Genomic DNA, 9,981 nt, shown 5'->3' on the forward strand with positions numbered 1-9,981 from the left:
GAGAGAATGCATGAGAAAGGAAAGGGAGGGATTCTATCTATCCTTCATGAGTTTCCACCTTTACTAGGTATACATCATGCAATGTGGGCTTTGGTATATTAGCCTCATTAGGAGGGTTGACATATGAGTGGATTTTGAGGAGCACAATTGTGGGAGTGTGAAAAGAAGATGAGTTATAGGCAGGTTTGTAAAGGTGGGAGTGTGTCTTTGCTTCCACTCACAGAACTATCTCAGCCATTGAGGTCTCTGTTATGTGCTAATGATACTGCAGCAATTAAAAAAGATATGAGTAATGATACTGCAACAAGTAAAAAAGATATGAGCTTACAATAGTGTGTTAGCTTTTGCATCATTAGGTGCAAGGTTTGATGAATCTCTCTCGTATAACAATGGTGTGTACACTTTTAGGGTGCATGGTAGTGTATTATCTAAGCCATTGAGGTCTTTGTTATGTGTTAATGATACTACAAGTAAAAAAGATCCGAGCTTACAATAGTGTGTTAGCTTTTTCATCATTAGGTGTGCAAGGTTTAATGAATCTCTCTCATACACCAATGGTGTGTACGCTTTTAGGGTGCATGGTAGTGTATTATCATCAAATTGGTTCCTTGTGCTACCTAATGGTATGCCACAGTATGCACAACTATAAATATTTAATACGGAGCATGAATTGCAAAATCAATTGGGTGTTATGGATGGTTTGGAATGTGTAACTTTAGAATCACTACAACTTATGATGCATATGTATAAGTCATATGCACAAGCATTTTAATATGTAGGGAGAATGTTGAGTGATAATCCAAGTTTAGAATTAAAAATGTCAATTTGTGACCTCGGGTAGGACTACATCAAGGCAATATTTGATACTAACAGGGACTGAGGTTGCTGGAATCATGCCTGGACAAGGTGTTGCTCCTACTTTGGTTACACCATGATATATTGTTGTGTACTCGAGAAGGAACATGCAAGCATACATCAAATTTACACTAGTCTTACATGCCTCTTTTATATGTACTTCTATTTCCATGAGGGGAGGATGGATGGTATTTGAGAATCCCTTATGCAGATCTGCATTTCGACTTACCAATTGGTGCATTAAAAAATAGTTAGTGTGTAACTCAGAGATAGTATTATTATGCTTATTGGTTGCAAGTTTGCGCAGACGCAAATGCATGTTTGCTATGTGGTGGAAGGTTATTGCAACAGTTTATGGTAGAGATGCTTATTGTAGCATTGAAGTATCACATTTATCATGGATCTGTAATAATTAAAAAACTTTACGTTCTGAAGTTTATAATGGTTTGGCAAATTTCATTTATGCACAAGAGAGCAGAAGTGGTATTGCAGGTAGCTCAATTGGATGTAGAATAGTATTACAGGTAGCTCAATTGGATGTAGAATAGTATTACTGTCGAGTTTTACTAGTGGGCCATGGCAAATATATCAACTATTCAAGATGCGAGGGAAATTGTCTATTCCAAGGGCAAGTGATTTATTTATTACTTTTACAATCGAGTGCTTTACTTTTCGGGAGAGAGTTCATGTGTATGTGATTGACTCGATTTGACAGCTAGATTTTTTATACCAAAAGCACTCAGATATGATATGATTTTTTTTTACCAAAAGCACGCGGCCAGTGGGATGACAGGCTGTGTGACAACCATTTTAGATTACTAGAGACTTACATAGTTATAGCGCCAGCTCATTTAGTCAGGTTCACATTATGGACCGACCCTTGTATGTTGTAGTAGTTGAGTACTAACCCATATAGTGTATACTCTTATCTTTACGTTATGTTGGCTGAGTAGAGAAGAAGAAGATAGAAGAAAATTCAACTATCCATCTCTCTTGTGTCTTGCTCTCTCTTGTGTGTGTGTTTGCTTGCTAGGGTTTGAAGCTCTCCCTCTCCCCCACATTCTCTTTATGGTATTAGAGCCTGGTTCGTGTGAGAGCTAAGGAGGCAAGCAACAAGCAAAGAAGGAAGCAGTACTACATGGGTAAGAGCACCATCATCTCTTTCCCCTTCTTGGTTTAGGTACAACACCCCCTCAATAGCTCTGGGAGCTACACATCTCCGATTAAGGAGCTATCTTTGTGGGAGCGGAGCTATAGGGCAAGTATATTGTCCTATTAGATGGATTTTTTTTGCCAGATTTACGTTTCGAGTACGTTACGGGCCCCGTTTCATCACTACAGGGTTTCGTGATAGTTTTCTGGAAGTTCTGGTAGAGGACTGTTTCTGCTTGAAATCTGGTTATTGCAGTGCAACAGTGCATTTTGGAAGTGCAGACAGGGTTTGCACATGTATTGTTGATACTGGATTTATGTACATGTACTATGGACACAGGCTCTGCTGAACTACCGCGCTGTTGCAGTTATAAGAGATACTGCTGTATTGTAGGTTGCATACAGAAGTTGTCTGTTTGCAGGTTATTTGATTGCTGCAGGAAAACATATCTGACGGAATTAATCTGATTGTTAGTGAGAAGCTGGATAAGAATAAGAATAACTTCCATGCCTGGAAGTTCAGAATGACCAATTTCCTAATGGGTAAAGGATTTTGGGATTATGTAGAAGGAGACAGTAAGGAGCCTCCAAAGTTATCTGAGGAGAATGCCACTCTTGCAGATATAAAGGCGTTCAAGGATTGGAATTAGGGTGCAAGAAAAGTCATGTATTGGCTTTCAATTAGTGTCATAGACATTATGATAGGACACATACAGGATGCAAACACTCCAACAGTTGTAGGGCAGAATCTAGTATAGATGTTCTAGACTAACACAAAGGCAAGGAAGTTGCAGTTAAAGCAAGAGTTGCATATTGTGGAAAAGAAAAGCATGTCCATCAATGAATATGCCTTAAAGATGAAGGGCATTGTTGAATCCCTTGGGTCTATCAATGTATCAGTGGAGGATGATGATTTGGTGAGTGTTTGTCTGAATGGGCTTGGCAAAGAGTACAAGCCATTCAAGACCTCCATTGCAATTAGACTTGATATCTATGCTGATCATAGAAGAAAAGGCTTTCGGTGAGGATTCTTCTTCACAAAACAAGAACACATCGGAATAGACCTTCTACTATAATTCAGGTAGAGGCAGGTAGAGGCTGTGGTCGAGGCCAAGGTGGTGGTGGCCGACAAGGAAATCAGAATTCTGGACAACAACAGTCCAATGATTCGCGATTGAGCAGCAGCAATCATACATAGGTGGAAGAGGCCAGTCTAGAGGCAAGGGGAGCCAAAGAGGCCAAGGTGGTTGGCAAAGAAATCAAAATGCAAATAGCATAAAGTGCTATTATTGTGACAAACCAGGACACATGGCAAAGGACTACTACAAAAAGCAGAATGACATTAAAAGTGGGAGGTTGTAGCAAGGCAACTATGCATCATCTAGCAAACATGGAGGTGATGACAGAAGTGAGCATCTATTTGTGATGCAACACATGCTTAGTTCCATAATAGGGGATGTGTTAGGATCTCAAGATATATGGTATGTGGATTCTGGCGCCTCTAACCACATGACCAGTCATGCTGAGTGGTTTAGAGATATGCAAAAAAATAAAAAAACCGGGTTATGTAGAAACAAGTGATGATACTGCGCGTCCCATTGCGCATGTTGGTAAAGTGCCATTGTCTATGTAGGATGGCAAAATGAAGTACTTGGATGATGTACTTCATGTTTCGAATATTACAAAGAACCCGGTCTCTGTTGGTGGATAGATGGTTGAGCAGGGTCTGCAAGTGAGGTTTAATCCTCAAGGATGTTTTGTGGAAGACTTCAAAAATAAGTGTCACTTGGTTGCAAAGGGTAACAGAAATGGTAGGATGTTTACTGTGGATGTGAACATGCATGAGATAAAGGTAGCCATGCTTGCGCATGGAACATGTGTCACTGTAGATATTGACATATGGCAGAAGTGCATTTGGTCATGTGAATGTACAGCGCTGAAGTTTATGCAGGCCCAAAATATTGTTGCAGGTTTGCCAAAGTTTAAGGTTGACGGTATGCATAAGGTATGTGAAGCATGCCAACTTGGTAAGCAAGCCAAACATGCTTTCCCACATGAAAAGCATGTTAGTGCAAGGCCATCACATGTATCGAAAAGGGAAGGAAAAGGTAGATCAGCCTTTTGTGCCTGATCTGTCAGCAGGTCACTCATATGTGGATGGTGACTCTAGTGGCTCTGAGCAGAGCCTTGATGAGGAGCTTGGCATTCTATCTGTGGTTACTCTTGGTGTAAGGAGAACCAGGGCTGTTTTGAGGACACCTAGCAGTGATCCAGGTGTACGCAGGTCTACGAGGGTTAGATACCCTATTGACAGGTTGAGATATGATGGATATATAGTCCATCATTATGCTTACATGGTAAAAGCAATACATGAGGTTGAGCCCACTTGCTTTGCGCAGGTAATTGGAAATAAGAAATGGGAAGATGCCATGGATGAGGAGATGGCAGCATTGGATGCAAATGCAACATGGGAGTTAGTGCCTTTGCCTAAGGAAAAGAAGGAAATTGGATGTAAGTGGGTGTATAAAGTCAAGCACAATGCTAATGGTTTAGTGATGAGCAGGCACAATGCTGATGGTTCAGTGAGCAGGTACAAGGCAAGATTGGTTGCCAAGGACTATGCGCAGACTTATGGTATAGACTATGAGGAGACATTCAGCCCGGTTGCAAGAATGGCAACCGTGAGAGCTGTCATTGCTATGGTTGTAGCAAAGGGTTGTGTAACATACCCATCTTCACTAATAAAGAAATGTGTTTATGAGTTTTTATGGTATAAAAATCAATGATTTTATTAAATGAGTCATTTCTACTTAGAATCTTCAAATTTTGAGTCCAAAATTGGAATTTGCGCGTGATTTTACCCTAATATAGGATTTTACAGCATCCAAAACGGACACCGGATCAAGCCTATGTATCAAGCCTATATGCAAATTTCAGTCATTTTTAGTTAAAAAGCGACGACCTTTAAACCTTATTAAATGCACGACCGGGCGTCCGATTGACGAACGGTCTGCACCCCAACGACCAGGAGAACCTCCTGGACAAAAAAATTTTGCCCCCCGGGGCAATCTGACACACAAATAGAGGCCGATGCCCCAAATTTGGGGACCCCGTCCCAAAATTTAGACCGTACACACTTACCAGGGTGCCCGTATGATGGCCGCACAAGAATAAAAGGACGACCGCCCACTATGTGGTCCACACGTGTACCGCTACGTGGACACCCATGCTGCCCCAGACCAGATAAGGTACATGCGTACCACTCATTTCCCTGTTAACCGACACCGTACCTTTTCCACACAGAGCCATGCAGGCCACTGATCTACAGCCTTTGTTGGTACACCATAATTTCGTCCTTGCTTTGCGCAGTGCCCCACAGTTATATAAATCCTCGGGGTGCTCCATGGGCAACACGCATCTTTGCGTAGCGTATGCTCTGTTGTGCCGCCGTCCGTCCGTGTGCAGTGTACTTGCTGTAGTACACCCACCCCTTGCAGCCACCCCTCTCACACCCCCTCATTTGCCACTTTTCAGATAAGGCAATTTTCCTCTATCCCCCTCTTGCTAGGAGGCAGTGTCCTTAACTCTTCTCCCCCCCTCTTGCTAGGAGGCAGTGTCCTTAACTCTTCTCCCTCCCTCCCCTCCTTGTCCCCCCGTGTGAAGAGACTTACAGCAGCCCTCAGCCCTTCTCCCCTTTAGCAAAACGTTTTTGTGTTAAGGACATCTCACAGATCCCCCCCATTTGCGTGGACTTTAGTAAGAGGTTTTAGCCTTAAGAGAGGTTTTAGCCTTAAGAGAGGGTTCATGCGCTGTGATCTTTTGCTCATACGGTGAGCAAACGATCTCAGAATTGAGATATGATTGGAGCGTTTTGACCGCGACAGCGAGCCCTACAAGACGACGTCCAAGATGGGCCCTTCCCGAAAACATCAAAATATTACCTCGGGAGGAGCGCGCAACAACGAGATTAGAGAAGATGCTCCCGATGCGGCCCCAACCCTCCCTTTACAAGCTCCTTAAGGAAATGGTGGCCAGGTTAGCTTGGTTATCTTTTAAAGAAGAGTTTTTTTAAAATATTAGTGTTAATCAATGTGTATCTTTTCCTTTTAAAATAATGACATAAAATTGTATGAAGCTACGAATTGAGTGATGTTGTATTCAATGAATTGTATTGAAATTGTTATCTTTAAAGAGTGCAAGTTTTTCCTGGCTTCGACGCTAAATCCGTTCCGTGCTTGTGTAGCCGGGCAGCGTCGTTAGCAAAGCCCGGGAATGGCCCAAGGTATCCCTCATACCATTGGGAGAATAAGGTTCGCCGCCAATTGAGACGAGAGATTATGATGCTGTCTAGTTCTAAGGGCCCAAGCTAGTGCGGTGGATAAGTCCACCCTAGTGTGCAGACATACCTCTAGGATCGAGCGATGGAGCCTGAGAGGGCGACAGGCTGGCTTGAGTCCTCGTCCCAGTAGGCCGATGATGAGGTGTATGGTCCCGTAGGATTTTGCCCAGCATGTAGAGGCTGGAAGGCCGAATTCTAGATCATCGGCAGTATAAAGGAAAAGAATAAGAGAGCCGGTTTGGCTTGTACGAAATTGATTCATGTATAAACTTTTTTATAAATCTTGTCTTTGGCATTATTGTACTGTGGAAAAAGGCTGTTTTAAGTGAAAAGGGCCTTAATTAAGGAACATGTTTATTTATGTCAAATAGTGTGGTAGGATTAATTAGAAAACAAATTGACACGTGAGTAGGGTGGAAAGTGGGAGGATGGAATGCCCTGACGGCACTATCCTATGTCAAATAGTGTGGTAGGATTAATAGTGTGTTTATTTATGTCAAATAGTGTAGAGAAGAAGAAGATAGTGTGTTTATTTATGTCAAATAGTGTAGAGAAGAAGAAGATAGAAGAAAATTCAGCTATCCATCTCTCTCTTGTGGCTTGCTCTCTCTTGTGTGTGTGTGTTTGCTTGCTAGGGTTTGAAGCTCTCCCTCTCCCCAACATTCTCTTTACTCCTTGTGTTAATTTTGTCATGGTATCAGAGCTTGACGAAGGGGAGATCCGGTGGTGATGCAAGTACGATGTGGAGAAGGGAGAAAGCCTCAAAGCGTGCGTGCTACAAGAAGTCGATTCGAAGCTTGAGGAAAGGAGGACCACTACCTCGACAAGGAAAAGACCATGAGGAGAAGAGCACTTTCGACATCAACAAATCAACCTCCATGGAAGAAGGAGAAGGAAGTATTGTTGCATGACGAATGAAGATCAATACAAGGATGCAACAAAAAAGACACTTAGGGCTCTTGTAAAGAATTCCAAGTTGCAGATGAATGTGGGAGAGGGCTTGACAATAATCCCACATGGAAACTTTTGGGAGTTCTAGAGTTTTTGTATAAAGGTGGCCCATTTGAGAGCTAGAGATGACTCTTTGGTCATTTGGTTGAGAGGCTCATAGAGAGAGCTTGCTCCATAGCTCCATCTCATGTGCTCTCCCAAGGCTCTCCATCTCCATTCATGCTTCAATCTTGTACTCTCTATTCTCTACATTTTCAATGATATGAGGTTATGGTCTACACACTTGCTAATCTAGATTTCTTAGTGATGTTTTGATGCTAAAATCTGATTTGTAGAGTGCATGTGATGAAGCTTGTGCATGAAATGATGTGTAGTTGAGGCTTGTGTGATAGCTCTTTGCATGTTAGATTCTTTGCATAAGTCGCATTTTTGTGCTTAAGTGTAGCCTAATCTTGATGTGTTGATTATGTTAGATTGATTGCTTGAGTGTTGAAGAAGGATTGAGTAGGACTAGAAGTCATTAGTGTGTGGTTAACTAATCTTCTCCCATTCGGGATAGCCTCTATGCACTAACCGGGTTGCATTCACGGATTGACAAAGTGTGTGGGTTGGAGTGTAGCCTCCGCTATGCTATGATGTCCCAAACAATGGCGCCGCTGCTGCCGGGGAACGCACACCTAAGTTAGTGAAGGGTGTTAACTATTACTTCTTACTAAGTGCTCCATTGATTGCAAAATCGTGGATTAGGGTAGATTAGAGTAGAGTTTGCAAGGGCATTGAGTGTGTGATCTCAAGGGCGCCTTGTGTGTTTTCTGTTTTTGATTAGAAGCAAAAAAAATTAAAACCCCATTGCGGTAGAGAAATCCCGCCATTAATTAGGTTTAAGTGTTTTCTGTTTTTGTATTTTTTGGCATACCTTGTGTCACTAATCAACTAAAACACTAACATTTGTGTTTTTGTGTTGCGGTTGGGAGGGCTTTGTGACGCGAAAATTTCCTTCCATCATCTAACAAGAGCTGTTGGAGGCGACTTTTTAAAATATATATATATATATATATATATTTACACTGTGGAACAACAGCAAAGAAATAAAAATATATATATATAAATATATATTTATTCGCAGAAGTGCTGTAGCTGTGGGTGGCCGGCTTATACCTTGCAGCTGCGGGCGGCTGGCTGAAAATGGAATGTGTTGGGCGGCCAGCGTTGCAGTTGTGAAGGTTGGCCAGCGTAGCAGAAGGCGAGGGTGTTTGTAGGCAACCAAGCACCAGCGTGGGAAGGCGTCGAAGTGGAGGATGCGTAGAGGCGGCTGATGGCGTTGCTGCAGGCGAGAGGTAGCTGCAGGAGAAGCAGAAGTCGAAGAGGTAAGGGCTGCTGCCCATTGGCGGAAGAAGGAAGAGGCTGACGTGGCTGTTAAAAAAAAAACGCAGAGGAGGCGGCTGGCAGTGGGAAGGCGTCGAAGAGGAGGTATGCGATGTTGGCGTGGAGAGGCCGTCGAAGTGGAGGATGCGTGGAGGCGGCTGATGGCGTTGCTGCCGGCAAGAGGTAGCTGCAAGAAAAGCGGGCAAAGAGGTGGCCGGCGTGGAGACTGTGTAGAGCGGCCGAAAGAGAAGGGCGGCTATTGGCGTGGAGAGGTTGCAGTTGTGAAGGTTGGCCGGCAAGCAGAGGCGGTGGTGAGACGAGCGAGAAGGGCGCCTGACGAAGCACGTGAAGGCGGCTGCAGAGCGGCGTACAATCCGGGCCGATAAGGATTATAAGGTGAGTGTTTTTTTTAATTTTTTAATTCTATTTTTTATTTTTAATTTTTGTTAATTTTCATGTTTTTTGTATTTGTTTTTAAAAAAATAGAAAAAAAATAATAAAAATAAAAAGAAAAAGAAATATAAAACAAGAAAAATAATTTTTTTAAAAAAAATTAAAAGGAAAAAAAAGAGAGAGAAAAGAAAGAAATTTAAAAAAAAATTTGTGTTTTTATTTTGAGTCCACATTCTTTGCATAATTTTCATTTTTTTAAATTTCTGTAATTTTTTTTTGCATAATTAGAGTAGCTTGCATTTTTTTTAAGAATTTTTGTAATTGCGTGCATAATTAGTAGATTCATATTTTTTGTAATTGGCACGAAATTTATTAGTTAAAAAAAACAAACAAACAAACAAACAAAAAAAATAAAAATAAAAGGAGAAGAAAACAAAAGAAAAGAAATAGAAATTAAAAAAAATAAAAAATAAAATAAAAAAATTCTATAAATTAAGTATTTTTTAGGAGTCTACTTTTTTGCATATTTTGTAATTCTTCATGTTTTTTAATTTTTTGCATAATTAGGGTAACTTGCATTGTTTTAAAATTTCTGTAATTGTGTGCATAATTAGGGTTTTGTTTAGCGTGATTCATATTTTTTTGTAATTAGGAAAAAAAATAAAATAAAAATAAAAAAAAATAAAAAAAAGGATAGATAGTTACACACATACTCATTTTAGTTGCATTTAGTGGTTAGGTAGGGTAAAAAATAAATAAATATATATACATATATATATATATATATTTATTTATTAAAAATAAATAAAAACAAAGACAAAACAAAAAAAACACATAAAAAACCAAAGAAATTTTGACCTTATGCACTTGCGGTCGGGACATCTTATAGATTCTGCCATAGGGCCTAGGGCACCTTCTAGAGTACC

Source organism: Cibotium barometz, chromosome 6, assembly GCF_041138505.1.
Source record: "Cibotium barometz isolate CiBa-2024 chromosome 6, ASM4113850v1, whole genome shotgun sequence".
In the NCBI taxonomy this organism is placed as follows: Eukaryota; Viridiplantae; Streptophyta; class Polypodiopsida; order Cyatheales; family Cibotiaceae; genus Cibotium; species Cibotium barometz.